Below are 17502 nucleotides of genomic sequence, written 5' to 3' on the forward strand. Positions count from 1 at the left end.
GTTGAGCATCTTTTCATGTGTCTATTAGCTATCTGGATATCTTCTTTGGAAAATTTTCTATTGATGTCTTCTGCACATTTTTTTAACAAGGTTATTTGTTTTTTGGGTGTTGAGTTTGACAAGTTCTTTGTAGATTCTGGATACTAACCCTTTATCCGTATGTCATTTGCAAATGTCTTGCCCCATTCCATAGGATGCCTTTCAGTTTTGGTGATTGTTTCCATTGTTGTACAAAACTCTATCTATCCTATCTATCTATCTATCTATCTATCTATGATCTATTTATTTTTGAGAGAGGGCACAAGTGGGGGAGGGGCAGAGGGGTGGGGAGAGAGAGAGAGAGAGAGAGAGTGAGTATCCGAGGCAAGCTCCACACCATCAGCATGGAGCCCAACATTGGCTCAAACTCACAAACCATAGGCATGACCTGAGCCAAAACCAGGAGTTGGATGCTTACCCGACTGAGACACCCAGGCACCCCAAACAAAGCTTTTTATCTGATGAAGTTCCAATAGTTCATTTTTGCTTTTGTTTCCCTGCCTCTGGAGATGTGTCTAGTAGGAAATTGTACCAGTCAAGGTCAAAGAGATTGCTGCCTTTGTTCTTCTCTAGGATTTTGATGGTTTCCTGTCTCATATTTATGTCTTTCATCCATTTTTTTGTATGGTGTAAAAAAGTCTATTTTCATTCTTCTGCATTTTGCTGTCCAGTTTTCCCAATACAAATTGCTGAAGAGACTATCTTTTTCCATTGGATATTCTTTCCTGCTTTGTTGAAGATTAGTTGACCATATAGTTATGTATCCATTTCTAGGCTTTCTATTTTGTTCCACTGATCTGTGTGTCTGGTCTTGTAACAATACTATACTATTTTGATGACCAGAGCTTTGTAATATAGCCTGAAGTCAGGAATCATGATACCTCCAGCTTTGCCTTTGCTTTTCCAGGATTGCTTTGGCTGGTTGGGTCTTTTATGGTTCATGCAAATTTTAGGATTGTTTGCTCTAGTTCTGTGACAAATGCTGGTAGTATTTTGATAGGGATTGCACTACATATGTAGATTGCTTTGGGTAGTATAGACATTTTAAAAATATTTGTTCCTCCTATCCATGAGCATGGAATGTTTTTCTGTTTCTTAGTGTCCTCTTTAATTACTGTTATAAGATTCTATAGTTCTCAGAGTACAGGTCTTTTACCTCTTTGCTCAGGTATATTCCTAGGTATCTTTTGTTTTTGGTGCAATTGTAAATGGGGTGGATTCTTTTGTTTCTTTTGATGCTGCTTCATTATTGGTGTATAAAAATGCAACAGATTTCTGTATGGTGATTTTATATCCTAAACTTTGCTGAATTCATGTAGAAGATCTAGTAATTTTTTTTTGTGGAATCCTTTGGGTTTTCTATATAAAGTATCATGTCATCTGCAAATAGTGAATGTTTGGCTTCTTTCTTGATGATTTGGATGCCTTTTATTTCTTTTTGTTGTCCAATCTCTGAGACCAAGACTTCCACTACTAAGTGAAATAGTAATGGTGAAAGTGGACATGCTTGTCTTGTTTCTGACTGTAAAGGAAAGTCTTCCAGTCTTTCCCCAATAAAGATGATATTAGCTGTGGGGCCTTCATATACAGCTTTTATGATGTTGAGGTATGTTCCTTCTATCCCTACTTTATTGAGAGTTTTTATCAAGAATAGATGCTGTATTTTGTCAGATGTGTTTTCTGCACCTATTGAGAGGATCATATAGTTCTTATCCTTTCTTTTATTAATGTGGTATATCAGGTTTATTGATTTGTGGATATTGAACCAGCCTTGCAGCCCAGGAATAAATCCTACTTGATCATGAATGATTCTTTTAATGTACTGTTGAATTCAATTAGCTAGTATCATGCTGAAAGTTTTTGCATCCTTGCTCATAAGGGATATTGGCCTGTAATTCTCTATTTTAGTTTGATCTTTGTCTGGTTTTGGAATCAAAATAATGCTGGCCCCGTGGAATGAGTTTGGAAGATTTCCTACCATTCTTGTTTTTTGGAACAGTTTGAAAATAGATATTAACTCCTTTTTAAATGTTGGATTGAATTTCCCTGGGAAGTAATCTGGCCCTGGACTTTTGATTGTCAGAGGATTTTTGACTACTGATGCAATTTTATTTACTGGTTATGGGTCTGTTCAAATATTCTACTTCTTCCTGTTTAAGTTTTGGTAGTTTGTATGTTTCTAGGAATTTGTTCATTTCTTCCAGATTTCCCAGTTTTGTTGGCATATAATTTTTCATAGTATTCTCTTATAATTGTTTGTATTTCTGTGGTGTTTGTTGTGACCTCTCCCCTTTCATTTGTGATTTTATTTATTTGGGTCCTTTCTCTTTTCTTTCTTATAAATCTGACTAGGGGTTTATCAATTTTATTTATTCTCTCAAAGAACCAGCCCTTAGTTTCACTGATCTGTTCTTCTTCTTCCTTTTCTTTTGTTGTTGTTGTTGTTGTTGTTGTTATTGTTGTTGTTTCTCTATAGTTTATTTCTGCTCTAATCTTTATTATTTCCCTTCTTCTGCTTGCTGTAGGCTTTATTTGCTGTTCCTTTTCTAGTTGTTTTAGGTGTAATGTTAGGCTGTGTATTTGAGATTTTTCTTGCTTCGTGAGGTAAGCCTGTATTGCAATACACTTCCCTGTTAGGACAGCCATTGCTGCATCCAAAAGGCTTTGGACTGCTGTGTTTCTTTTTTATTGGCTTTCACGTACTTTTTAAATTTCCTCTTTAACTTCCTGGTTAATCCATTCATTCTTTAGTAGGATGTTCTTTAACATCCATGTACTCGAGAGATTTCCAAAAAAATGTTTGTGTGTGTGTGTGTGTGTGTGGTTGACTTCACGTTTCATAGCATTGTGTGCTGAAAATATGCATGGTATATCTCAATCATTTTGAATATTGAGGGTTGACTTGTGCCCCAGTATGTGATGTTTTCTAGACAATATTCCATGTGCACTGAAAAAGAATGTGTATTCTGCTGCTTTAGGATGAAATGTTCTGAATATATCTGTTAAGTCCATCTCGTCCAATGTGTCATTGTCTCCTTGTGGATTTTCTGCTTGGATGATGTGTCCATTGCTGTAAGTCAGGTGTTAAAGTCCCTACTATTATGGTATTATTATTAATGAGTTTATGTTTGTTATTAATTGATTTGTATATTTGGGTGCTCTAAGTTGTGGGCATAAAAATTTACAATTGTTAGATCTTCTTGATGGACAGACACCATAATTATGATACAATGCCCTTCTTCGTCTCTTGTTAGTCTTTGCTCTAAAATCTAGTTTGGGGGTCCTGGGTGGTTCAGTCAGTTAAGTGGGCAACTCTTGATTTCAACTCAGGTCATGGTCTCATGGTCTGTGAGTTCGAGCCCGCATCAGACTCTGCACTGACAGTGTGGAGCCTGCTTGGGATTCTCTCTCTCTCCTCTCCCTCTGCCCCTCCCTGCTTTCTCCCCCTCAAAATAAATAAATAAACTTAAAATTAAAAAAAAAAAGATAAAATAAAATCGAATTTATTTGGTTCAGCTGAGTGGCTCAGTTTTTAAGCACCCGATTCTTGATTTCGGCTCAGGTCATGATCTTGCAGTCTGTGAGATCGAGCCCCACACTGAGCTTCATGCTGATAGCAAGGAAACTGCTTGGGATTCTCTCTCTCCCTCTCTCTCTGTCTCCTCTCCTCTCTCTCTCTCTCTCAAAATAAATAAACATTTATTTTTTTAAGTAAGATAAAATAAAATCTAGTTTAGCTGATATAAGTATGGCTACTCTGACTTTTCTTTAATGTCCATTAACATGATAGATGGTTCTCTATCCCTTCATGTTCAATCTGCATTTGTCTTTAAGTCTAAAATGAGTCTCTTGAAGGCAGCATACAGATGGGTCTTTTTTTAACTATTATTATTCTTTCTGATAACTTATGTCTTAACTGGAGCATTTATTCCATTTTCATTCAGACTGATTATTGATGGATATGAAAATAGTGCCACTGGACTATGGGTAAAGTTATTGATTTTTATTGATTTTTTTTTTTTTAGGTTTTCTCTGTTCCTTTCTGGTCTTTCTTAGTTTTGGTCTGTTTTTCCCACTCAAATAGTGCCCTTTAATACTTTTTGCAGGACTGGTTTAGTGATCATGAACTCCTTTAGTTTTTTTTTTTATGTGGTAAACTCTTTTTCTCTCCTTCTGTTATGAATGACAGCCTTGCTGGATAAAATATTCTTGGCTTCCTATTTTTCCCACTCAGCACAAAGAATATATCATGCCACTCCCTTCTGGACTGCCACATTTCTGTGCACAGATCATCTGTGAACCTGATATATTTTCCCTTAGGCTAAGGACATTTTTCCCTTGCTGCTTTTGGATTCTTTCCTTGTCTGTGTGTTTTGTGAATTTGACTATGATATGTTTAGATGATGGCCAGCTTTTGTTGATTTAATGGGATTTCTCTGTGCTTCTTAGATTTTTTTGTCTGTGTCCTTATCCAGATTAGGGAAGTTTTCAGCCCAAATTTGCTCAAATAAACCTCCCAACCCTTTTTATCTCTCTTCATCTTTGAGACTCTTATTATTTTTTAATGTTTTTGTTACTTTTGAGAGAGAGAGACAGAGACAGAGACAGAGACAGAGACAGAGTATGAGTGGGAGAGGTGCAGACAGAGAGGGAGACAGAATCCACAAAGCAGGCTGCAGGCTCTGAGTGGTCAGCAGAGAGCCTGATGCGGGGCTCGAACCCATGAACCATGAGATCATGACCTGAGCCGAAGTTGGACACTCAACCAACTGAGCCACCCAGGTGCCCCTTGAGACTCTTGTGATACAAATGTTATTATGCTTTAAGGAGTTGCTGAGCCCCTGAGTCTACATTTATGATCTAACATTGTTCTTTCCCTCTTCTTTTCAGCTTCATTATTTTCCATAATATTAATATCACTGATTCATTCCCCTGATTCATCTATCCTCTTTGTCTTTGTCTATTCAGGTTTGCATCTGGTTATAGTGTCTTTAATTTCAACCTAACTAGTTTTTAGGTTTTTTATCTCTGCAGTAAGGGATTCTATAGTATCTTGTCTAATTTTTCAAGCCCAGCTAGTATCCTTATAATTGTTGTTTTAAATTCTAATTTGGTCGTCTTACTCATATCTGTATTAATTAAATCCTTGTCCATCATTTCTTCTTATTCCTTCTGTTGTGGTGAATTCTTCCATCTTGTCATTTTGTGAAATAAGGGGGTTTGTTGTTGTTATCAAAGGCTGTTGTATTCCTGCTTCTGAGAATAATTCCTATATTAAGAAGAGGTCCAAAACAAGCAAACAAAACACAGAAATAAAAATAAAGGGAAGGGATCCTATGTGTGTTTTTGTCTGTTTGTTAAAAGAAGCTAAATCCAAAAAAAAAAAAAAAAAGAGATGAAAAGGAAGTTATATCCTAGGTGTGTTTTGGTCTGCTTGTTAAAAGAAATTAAATCAATAATACAAAAAATATTTCTTAAATAATAATAATAAATTAAAAGATATGTTAAAAAATAAAAACGTTGCTTTTCCTATATCCTATAAAACAAAAGGTAAAGGATAAGCCAAGTCTCTCAAAATAGTCACCAGGCCCCTTCTTTGTAAGTCCTGAAGTGAAGCAGTAACTTCTTTGGTGTGGAGGGGTGGAGGGATTCCCAGTATTTGTTCTCTGCCTTAAGTGCTACCTCAGTCCAATCTGAGACTTGAAGAGTTCCATTTTATCATTCATAGCAAAAGATAAGATTAAATTTGAGATTTTTGTAGCTTTATCTCTGTTGAGTTACAGAGTTTACAGCCTGATGAAACTGCCAATTCTTTTTCACATGTGAACTTCCTAAGTCCATGATGAACTTATGTAACTAGGCTTAGGGATCCAGGTGGAGGAGACTGTATTTATCCTCATGACTTTTATTTTTCCTGGACTCTAGTTGGCACCCTCACCTCTTTCCTATCTCTTGCCTTGGGAAAAGCCAAATCTAATATTTCTGTGCCTTCTGAGCTCTCAATATCTTCTGTCCAAATAGAAAAACCAACTTCCACTCCCTTTCTACAACAAGGGAAGAACGAAATTGCTACATCTTGGATGAACCCACTGCTGATATCCTGAAGATTGATCTGAAGTGGAGAAGGACCACTCTGAAGGCAGTTTATGCCCTAAATTTCAGAAGACCCACATGCACCATTAGCCTTGCTCAGGGCCAATATTTGCACAAGTCCTTCCCCTTGGTCTCCACCTTTCCTTGTGGTAATCAGTGGGTTGTGCCTGTGCCCTGTGGCCAATCATACCCAAGTGTGGCCCTAGCCTTCTGTGATGTCAATGGGCAGGGCACAAGGATATACAGGAGGTGCGTGGCTGCAGTTTTGTGGTTGGTGAAGCCACCCATGCTGGGTGTGGAGACCTTGGCTCCAGATCCAGGAGGGCTAGGGACATGAAGGTGAAGGCAGGCAGCTGGCAGCCAGGAGACTCACTGTCTCCTGACAGTGATGCTGTAATGTTACAGCATCAGGGATGCTTGCTGGCATTGAGGCGGGATGCAGCAGGACTCAGGACACCTGTCATGGAGCGACATTGTATTCCAGGTGCTGAAGCAACATTTATCCAAAGATGCCATGTTCTGCTACACATGGCACTGGAGGACCTCTGCTACCATTTCCCCTGGGAAGTAACCTGCTCAGGCAGGAATGCACTGACTCCAGGTCTGGGTCCTTGAGCTACGCTTAGTGCCCTTGTGTTCCAGTTCCAGGTGTGTGGCTAGCAGTGTTGCCAGGTGAACTGGAGAGTCCCAGGCACTGCAGCTCCCACCCAGCCAGACCTGAAGGAGTCAGGGAAGGTTCTGGTCTTGTCAGGAGAGGGAAGTCAATAGACAGCTGATATGTAACACAAGTGAGAAAAGTTTATTAAAGCAAAAAGTACACTCTGGAGATATGAGAGCCAGAGGGAGGGCAGGAAGGTGCTGGTGTGAGCTGCACACCCTGGGGGTGGGTTTCTATCTTTGACAGTTGTTAACTAGGGGGAGGAATATTTATTACTTGGGGGCAGGAAGCAGGGTTTCCTTTTTCTTCTTAATTTGATCAGGAGGTTCCTGTCATGGCATCTGCCATCATGTGCCTATCTAGTTTGATCTGGCTTCTTGTGGAGTGTGGCCAGGACAGGGCTCTGACCTTCCCAATAGCTGGCCATGATTTCCTCATTGCTAACCTCCAGGTATCCTGTTAGAACCCAACTAACTTCCTCCTGTAACAGTGAGTTGCCCTCCTTCATCCTGCACTTAGTCTGGAGGCATGGGTCCTGTGGGGAGGGCCTCCCTGATGTGGTGTGGAATGCTTGCAGAAAGGCTGTAGCAGAGATCCCTGCACCTGGACCTTGGGAATGTTGCAGATAGTTTTTCCAGAGTAAATGCCTAAGAAAGCAGGAAATATTCCATAGGCAGGTAAGTCACCAGTGCAGGAAAAGTTCCAAGCCGGCAGGAGAACCCTCTACTACTCCTGCTGCCTCACTCCCTGTTGAAGACAGAAATAAAGGGAAAGTCTGAGTTCCTCTCAATAGGACCTGGCTTCTTGTATGCTGTTTTGTGGGGTGGAGATCTGCATTGGGTGGGAGTGATGAGTGAGAAGAGCTCAAAAATGGGGTTCCTTACATAGAGGAAGTGCTCTGTTTCTTCCCCTCTCCAGTCCCTCTACCCCTACCCCAGTTCAGTATTTCTACTCTTATTCATTTCCATCCCCTGTACCAGAACTTTGCACTGTTGCTCCTCTGTGCTTTCAAATAAAGAGATTAGGTGAAGAACCCAGAAGGGCAAGTAGAGGTTGCTGATAAAACACTGGTCACCTAAGCCAGACTTACTAGGGGAAAAGAAGCCTGTGAGATGAGGGTAAAGGGTAAAGAAGAGCCCTCCCCTCAAACCCACACACGCTACATTTTCTCCTGCCACATCCTGGATCAGCTAGGACTCAATATAGAATTCTCCACTGCTTTCCTCTCATTGTACTCCACTTTCTGTGTTTATCCTTTCTCTCTCTCATCTCTGTTCTGTCTCATTCCTGTTGTATTCTCTACCTACAGTTATTTCTTCTGTTTTACTTCTAACCACCCTGTTTACTTTCTGACCCTCATCATATATTCTTGCCCTCTTACTTTTATCTTTTCCCTCTTTTCTTGCCTCTTTCTTTCATCTTTCTTACTCTGTATCTGGAAAGATTTACATTTAGGCCAAAAATGGGTCCAACTAGTCCTCTACTTCCATCTTCCAGCATGAGGCTTCTAATACAGAAGAATTTGTGAACTAATTGCATTCTGAAGACCTAATTGCATTCTTGTTGCATTCCCTCCATGATCTATTCAGTCCACTCATCAGACCATATTTGCATAGTTCCCAAAATGAACCCTTTATCCTTGCTTCTACCGAGAGGACCCAGTGTATCTTGCTTTCCCTGAACTGTCCACTCAACTAGTGAGAACCAGTTGCCCCTTTCACCAGTGAGAACTGGGAAATATGGCTGAAATTACTTCTTTGGAAATTTTAATTTTACTCTCTGGAGGAGCACCTGAAATATCTTGTGGCTGTATTTCCCATTTGGAACCCTGAGCAGAGATTACAGTCTGCTGGATTACTGGTTGGGCTTCATGCCCCACTGTGGGAGGCATTTTAGAGGCTACTGTAAGACTCGTTTTCTAACCTGACCATCTAGACTTCTTGAGTACCCACTCCCTGCCAACACCATATATTGGGGCCTAGGAGATAGCAGATATCCTCCGGGATCTCCAAGTCCTCCACTAGCTGAGGAGTTGGGCCTTGCTGACCTATGAAAGCTCGATATTGTGAATTTCTTGTCTTGAGAGATGGAAGAATGGAGGAGGGGGAAGGTGAAAGAGAAGAGGAACAACAAGGAAGTTTGGGGGAAGGAGCCCAAGGCACCAAGGAGACATAAGGCAAAAGGTCCAGGAGCAGGGAGAAAAGATCCCTTCTAAATCCAAATCAGATGACCCTGTCCAAACTCCATTATTGTTCCATCCTCCACCCCACAACTGTTAACCCTGCCCTGGCCTAGCCCTAACTCCTTCTCAGCCTACTACCACTTCTTGCCCTACCTATCCTATCCCCTCAACTCAACTCCCTACAACAAGGTAAAAAAACCTCATATGGCAAGTCCAAGGACATTGTTATCTCATACATGTGCAATTACTTCCAGGAGGTGAAATAGAGCAAGAAGGCAGCCCATCAGTGCTACAGCCAGATCCAGGGGTAGAGTCTATAAAGGATTTAAATACAAAAATCAAGTAAATCAGTATGCTTTTTATTACCACCATACCTTGTCAATCATAAACAATGTCAGTGAAGAAACACTTCTCCCAGATAAAATATTTTGGTAGTCTAAGTTCTAAACATTGTAGAATTATAGTTGAATTAGTCTGTCAAGATCTTTATGCTTCAACTGGCAATTTTTTATTATTTATCCTTTCATAAACACTCTACATGGAAGTTAATTTGGAGAACTCCCATTACCGTGTTGGTTCTGGACATAGGTCCACTCAACTACACATGCTCACTTCCAAAGTAGCTTCCCAACAGTTTGGTTTAATGTGAGTTCACTTTGGGCACAGTGTCTCCTTGGCCTAAGGTACCACATATACTTGTGTTAAATAGTGTATTTGAAATAAACCATAGCACAGTGACTGTAAAATGGAAAATCAACTTGAGTTAATCAATCTGTCATTTTACATAGCTACTTGCATCGAAGCTAACACAGTAAAACAACGTGTGAACTTCACAGTGTAACATATTTGTTTGGTAACCACAGATTTTTGTTTATGCATGAAATATTTTACTGAATTTGAACTTTTTTAAGTGGAAAAATCTAGAATAAATTAATCTAGAAAATAAAGCAGTTAAGTTGTATAATTTTTAGTCAAATGTAATCTTCTTTAAAGCCTTCTCTGGTCCTGCCCAGGCAATTCTAAAAGCTGTGTCTGTTTGTTACCTGGAAACATTTCAGCATCTCTCACAGACTGCTATAGATTTTCCAGCATCTTGCTCTTGAACACCCCCTGTCTTTCCCATTGATTTCTTCTGGTCCACAATGGACCCCACTGGGATTCCAGTCTGTCACCTTGTCACTGACCAACTCCGCCTCTGTCCTCCCATTGTTCCTTACCCACCTTCCAGTCCAAGTTCCACCATCAGCGTCACTTTCCTAGCATACACCCTTATGTCCTTGCTCCCTCTTCCTGAGTCTCAATCACTTGGAAAGGAGCTTTTGCTAGTGTCCCTATTGTACTGAGATGAAAATCTGAGGCCAGCACTTTTGTGGGCACAATGACTTCTCCCTTCCTCATGCCTCCACACCAGCTATGTCCATCTTTTCTATCACCAGTTTTATCTCAACTTCAGGAGTTCTTAACCTGGGATTCCAGTGGATAGAATTTAGGGGCCCATTAATTTGGCTGGGAAACAATTTATGTCTTTATTTCCACTAACCTCTAGCTGGAATTGAGCATCCCCTTCCATTAACAATGGAGACAGCAACCACACTAGTATTAACAAGACCTACAGTCACTAATAAAAATCATAAGTATTTTCATATCATATTACATTTGAATATATTTCATAATGTCATTTACACTTGTCACTAGTTCAAAATGGTACTGTATCTTGTTATTTACTGTGTTAATAAATAAGAACACACATTACTACATCACAAATTAATTTTAGTTTTGATAACAAAATTTCAAAATAGCATCCTTTGTAATTCTATGTATTTGCCATATGCATTTAAAAATATCATCAGTGAACTTAATGTATTAAAAGGCATGCATGACAAAACCCACAGCTGACAGCATAGTCAATGGAGAAAGACTAAAAGTTGTCCCTCTGCACTATTGTTATTCAATATTGTATGAAGAAGTTGTAGCCAAAGCAATTAGGTAAGAAAAAGAAATAGAAAGCATCCAAATTGGAAGGGAAGGAGTAACATTTTCTCTAGTTTCAAATGACATAATCATCCTATATGTAATAAAATCCCAAAGAATCCACCAAAAAACTACTAGAGCTAATCAGTAAGCTTAGCTCTAGTATATGATATGCTGAGTATATGATCAAAACACAAAATTCAATTGTGTTTCTATATTTCAGCAATTCCATTTACAACAGAAAATAATTCAAGTTACAATAGCCCCAAAAGAATAAAATAAAATTTAGCCAAGAAGGTGAAAGACTTGTACATTGAAAACTATAAAGCATGACTGAAATAAATTAAAGACCTAAATAAATGGAAAGATATCCCGTGTTCATAACTGAAACATTATTGTTAAGAGTCAGTACTACCCAAAGTAATGCACAGATGTACAGATTCAGTGTAATCTTTACAAAATTCCATTTTTTTTTTCAGAAATAGAAAAGCCAATACTTAAATGCATCTGGAACTAAAAGTGCCCTTAAATAACCAAAACAATCTTGAAGAAAAATAACAAAGTTGGAGGATTCATATATCCTGATTTCAAAACTTACTACAAAGCTACAAAGCCCTCAAAACAATGCATTACTGGCATAAAGATAGAAATATAGATCACTGTACAATTGAGAGTCCACTAACAAACCCAGGTATCCATCATCAACTGATGTTGAACAATGTGGAAAGAATAGTCTCTTTGACAAATGCTGTTAGGATATTACTGGATATCCACATGCAAAGAATGAAGTTGGACCCCTACCTCATACCATATATTAATGTTAACTCAAAATGGATCAACGACCTAAGATAAGAACTAAAGTCATAAAGTTACTAGGAACAAATGGAAGTAAATTTTCATGACCTTGGATTTAGCAATGGATTCTTAAATATTATACCAAAAATATGAACAACAAAAGAAAAATATACACGTTACACTTAATCAAGGACATTATGAAGAAAGTGAACGGTCAATCTCCAGAATGGGAAAAAATATTTGCAAGTCATGTAGCTAATAAAGGTCTAGTATCCAGAATATATTAAGAACTCTTACAGCTCAATAATGAAAAGATCAACAGCCCAATTAAAAAAAAATAACAAAGGAATAGACATTTCTCCAAAGAAGATGTATAAATGGACACCACGCAAATGAAAAAAAATATTAGTCTTTAGGGAAATGCAAATTAAAACCATAATGAAGCAGGACTTCACACCCACCAAGGTGGCTATAATAAAAAAAAAAAAAAGGAAAATAGGAGAGATTGGAACCCCCATACATTTCTGGTGGGAATGTAGAATGGTTCAGTCATTGAGGAAAATAGATTGCTGCTTCCCCAAAAACTAAACAGAATTACCAATGACCCAGAAATTCTCTTCCTAGGTATATACTCCAAAGAATTGAAAACAGATACTTGAGCACATGTACACTCATATTCATAGGAGTATTATTCACAATAACTAACGTTACCTAAATATCCATCAATTGACAAGCTGTGCTATATCTATACAGTTGACCCTTGAACAACATGGATTTGAACTATGCAAGTCCACTAATATGTGGATTTTTAAAAATATTTTATTTTTATTTGTTTATTTTTATTTATTTATTTATTTATTTATTTATTTATTTATTTTAGTTTTAGAGAGAAAGAGTGAGCAGTGGCAGGGGGAAAAGGCGAGAGAGAGAGAGAGAGAGAGAGAGAGAGACATAGAGAGAGAATCTTTTTTTTTTTTTAAGTTTATTTATTTTGAGAAAGATAGAGATTCCCAAGAGGGGGAATCTTGAGCAGGATCCACATTCAGCATAGAGGCTGATGAGGGGCTCAATCCCATGACCCTGGGATCATGACCTGAGCAGAAATCAAGAGTAAGATGCTCAACTGACTGAACAATCCAGGCACCCCATGTGGATTTCATATGGTACAGTACTGTAAATATATTTTCTTTTCCTTCTGATGTTCTTAATAACATCTGTTTCTCTAAATTACCTTATTGTAAGGATACAGTATATAATACATATAACATAAAAATATGTTAATTGATTATGTTATCATTAAGGCTTTTGGAGCCACCTGGGTGGCTCAGTTTGTTAAGCATCCGACTGTTGGTTTTGGCACAGGTCATGATCTCATGGTTAGTGAGTTCAAGCCCGGCATCAGGCTCTACACTGACAGTGTGGAGCCCGCTTGGGATTTCTCTCTTCTTCTCTCTCTCTGCCTTTCCCCCGCTTGAACTTTCTGTCTCTTAAAAATTAAACGAGTAAACGTTAAAAAAATTTTTTTTAAGTAAGGCTTTCCATCAATGGTAGGATATTAATAGTTAAGTTTTCAGGAAGTCAAAAGCTATACAGGGATTTTCAAATGTGCATGAAGTCGCTGTCCATAACCCCTACCGACATTATTCAATGTCAATTATGGTCAACTGTATTATTTGGCCATAAAAAGAAATAAATACTGATACATGTTACATTATGGATACACACTTAGTGTGTGTTAAGTGAAAGAAGCCACACACAGAAAAAAATCATATATGGTAGGACTTCATTTTTTTAGGTTTATTTATTTATTTTGAGAGAGAGAACACATGCATACACATGAACTGGGGAGAGGCAGAGAGAGAAGGAGACAGAGAATCCCAAGCAGGCTCCCCACCGACAGCACAGAGCCCAATGCAAGGCTTGAACTCATGAACTGCAAAATCATGACCTAAGCCGAAATCAAGAGTTGGACACTTAACTAACTGAGCCACCTAGGCACTCCTATGTGACTTCATTTATATGAAATATTCATCTTAACTCCATTCTGATTTGCAAATATTGAACCAGACTTGAAGCCCAGGAATAAATCCCACTTGATTGTGGTGGATGATTCTTTTAATGTACTGTTGGATTCCATTTGCTACTATTTTGTTGAGAATTTTTGCATCCATGTTCATCAGGGATATTGGTCTGTAGTCTTCTTTTTTAGTGTTGTCTTTATCTGGTTTTGGTATCAGGGTAATGCTGGCCTCATAGGATGAATTTGGAAGTTTTCCTTCCTTTTCTATTTTTTGGAACAGTTTGAGAAGAATAGATATTAACTTTTCTTTCAATGATTGGTAGAATTTGCCTGTGAAGTTATCTGGCCCTGTACCTTTGTTGGGAGATTTTGATAACTGACTCAATTTATTTGCTTGTTATAGAACAGTTCAAATTTTCCATTTCTTCCTGTTTCAGTTTTGGTAGTATATATGTTTCTAGGAATTAATCCATTTGTTTTAGGTTGTCCAATTTGTTTCCATGTAGTTGTTGATAATATTCTCTTATAATTGTTTGTATTTCTTTTTTTTAATGTTGTCTAAAATTTTTTTTAAGTGTATTTATTTATTTTGAGAGAGAGAGCATGAGGCAGAAGGAGAGAGAGGATCCCAAGCAGGCTCCAACATTGTCAGTGTGGAGCCCAACATGGAGCTTGATCCTACGAACTGTGAGATCATGATCTGAGTCGAAATCAAGAGTCAGGAGCCTAACCAATCAAGTCACCCAGGAGGCCCTAATTCTTTGTATTTCTACGGTGTTGTCTGTTATTTCTCCTCTCTCATTTGTGATTTGAGTTCTTTATTTCTCAATAGGTCTGGCTAGATGTTTATTGATTTTATTGATTTTATCAAAGAACCAGCTCCTGGTTTCATTGGTCTGTTCTATTTTTTTTTTTCTATATCATTTGTGCTATAATATTTATTATTTCCTCCATTCTGCTTGTTTTAGGTTTTGTTTGTTATCCTTTTTCTAGCTCCTTTAGGTGTAAGGTTAGGTTGTTTACTTGAGATTTTTCTTGCTTCTTGAGGTAGGCCTGTATTGTTATATACTTCTTCTTAGAACCTCTTTTGCTGCATCTCAAAGGATTTGGACCTTTGTGTTTTCATTTTCATTTATTTTCTTGTGCTTATTTTTTCTCTTTGATTTCCTGTTTGACTCATTCATTGTTTAGTAGCACGTTATTTAACCTCTATATATTTGTAGTCCTCCCATATTTTTTTCTTGTGATTTCTAGTTTCATAACATTGTGGTCATAAAAGATGCATCGTATGAATTTACTCTTTTTGAATTGTTGAGGCTTTTTTTGTGTGCTAATTTGTGATCTATTCTCTGCACTCACTTGAAAAGAATGTGTATTCTGCTCTTTTAGGATGAAATGTTCCTGTATTTATGGTGGGGGACAGGGAAGGAAAATGGCACCTGCCATCTTCCTTGTTTTCAGAGATGTCCCCTAACATACTCCAAAGTCAGTATGAACAGATCTGTCTCCTGTTGCCCCCAGGCATTGTGTGAACTACCTTTTTTATGTTGCCTTACATACAGACTGTGTCCCTTTAAGGGCAGCAACCCAGCTATCACTCAAGATCCCAGCTTGCCCAGTACTGATTCAGTGGATTTTTAAAGCTCCAGGCTCCAAGTCTCACTGGTTTTACAAACTCACATATATCAACCCCTCTGGCTTTTAAAGCCAAATATTATGGAGATTAGTCTTCTTCATATGAGCTCCCGGGTGCAAGGGCCTATTTCTCTGTTTACTCCATGTGTTCAACTCCCTCCCTCCTGGGAGCAGCCTCCCTCCACCTTTCTGACTTCCCTAACTTGTCACATGCAACTTCTTCTCTCTATGTGGAGGTTTTCTGTCAGTCTCTGGTTTATTGACTTGGATGTGGATGATATCTAGTTGTAAATGTGGGATGGGGTGAGCTCAGGGTCCTCCTACTCTGCCATCTTCCCAAGCTCCCAATTTGTAACTCTTTATTTTAAAACATATATAATCCTGCCCCAAATGTTCTTTCCCTAGAAGACTCTCTTCTTTTTGAAGATTATGTACCCTGAGCAGCTGTCCTAATTTGAGTTCAAATAAAATCCTCTTCCTTTTTAAAGAAATTCTACAAGGTTTGTTTCATTTTGTATTGAAAAACTCAACAAATCCTGTTACTGTCACCTTCAAAATGTATCCAGAATTCAATTCTCACTACTTGGCTTGCTGCCATACAGTTTAGTCAAAGGGGCTTGCAGTAGCCCCTCAACTGCTCTCTCTGCTTCACTCTTGCACTCTAAAGTCTACTCCCCATACAATAGCCAGGACATCCTTGTAAAGCAGCCAATATCTTACCACAACTTAGCTCAAAATTGTCCTCTTCACTCAGGGTCATTCCACAAGTTGGCATCAGTCCCTGTCACTCAGTTCCACCCATACTGTTTTTTTTGCTTTCCTTGCTGGTCTTTGTATTTGCTCTTCCCTCTCCCTGAAACCCTCTACCCCCACATATTTTATCTGGTCGCTCACCAACTCTCTTCAAACTTCTGCTCAAAAGGCACATCCTGAGAGAGTCCTTCCTCATCACCTGCATCTCTCTCTACCTTTCTTTCTCTGCTTTATTTTTTGTCACAGTACTTATCCCTCCCAACATATAATAATTTTGTTTATTCTACGTCTTTCTCTACTGGAATGTAAGTTTCTTAAGAACAGATACTTTGTTTTCTTCTTAGATGCTTCTCCAGTCTTGCCCTCCAGGGTCTTAGGTAGAGCAGGGCTTTATCCGGGCATGGCAGTGGGAATGAAGGCAGATCACGCATGTTGAGGAACAGGCAGCTAGCTCACTGGGGCATATGGGAGACTATCGGGTAGAGCCAAGCTGGCCAAAAGTTCATGAAGGCCAAGTAGGTCACCAGATGAGTTGGATATTATCATCAGCATTACAGAAAACACCAATCCCTGTCTTCCAATGCTCATGTCCTCCCTTCAGATGGGGGTTCAATGTAATAAGAAATGATTACCAAAGTTGGAAATAGACAACAGAGATTACTAGTGACAAAGACTTCCCTTGACTAAACTTTAGTTAGGCTCCTCTTGTCACTGGCCTGACCCCCTGAACTCAGGAAATTTTTAGTAGAAGCTTCTGTTTAACTGTCAATCTTCTTTTTTTTTTTTTTTTTAACTGTTAATCTTCCTTTAAGAAAATAAACTCCTAGGGGTGCCTGGGTGGCTCAGGTCATGATCTCACGGCTTATGAGTTTGAGCCCTGCATAGGGCTCTGTGCTGACAGCTCAGAGCCTTGAGCCTGCTTCAGATTCTGTGTTTCCTCCTTTCCTTCTCCACTCATGCTCTCTCACTCTCTCTCAAGAATAAATAAACATTAAAAAAATAATTAAAAAAATGGAAACTAAACTCCTAGAAGCTTCTGTCTAGCTGTTGGTTTTACCATTTGGAAACAAATTAATAGACTGCTGGAATAGGAAAACAAACATTTGAGGGAGAGCCTGGCCAGATGAATCAGAAAGTGCCAGAGGTGACCAATTGTTACTTCAGCCTCATTATAATGTTAAAATCCCCTTATGAATATGAATATGATATAAATAAAATCTCCTTATGAATATTCATCCCAAGCCCTAAAGGAGCCCTAAAGTTTCCCTTATTTGGGGGAGATACAGCTTTGGAAATTATTCTCTGATCTCCTTATTTGTACAAATACAGATGACCTTGTGAGGCAACTCCACCTGG

This window comes from Panthera uncia (genome assembly GCF_023721935.1).
Source record: "Panthera uncia isolate 11264 chromosome A1 unlocalized genomic scaffold, Puncia_PCG_1.0 HiC_scaffold_17, whole genome shotgun sequence".
NCBI classification, from domain to species: Eukaryota; Metazoa; Chordata; class Mammalia; order Carnivora; family Felidae; genus Panthera; species Panthera uncia.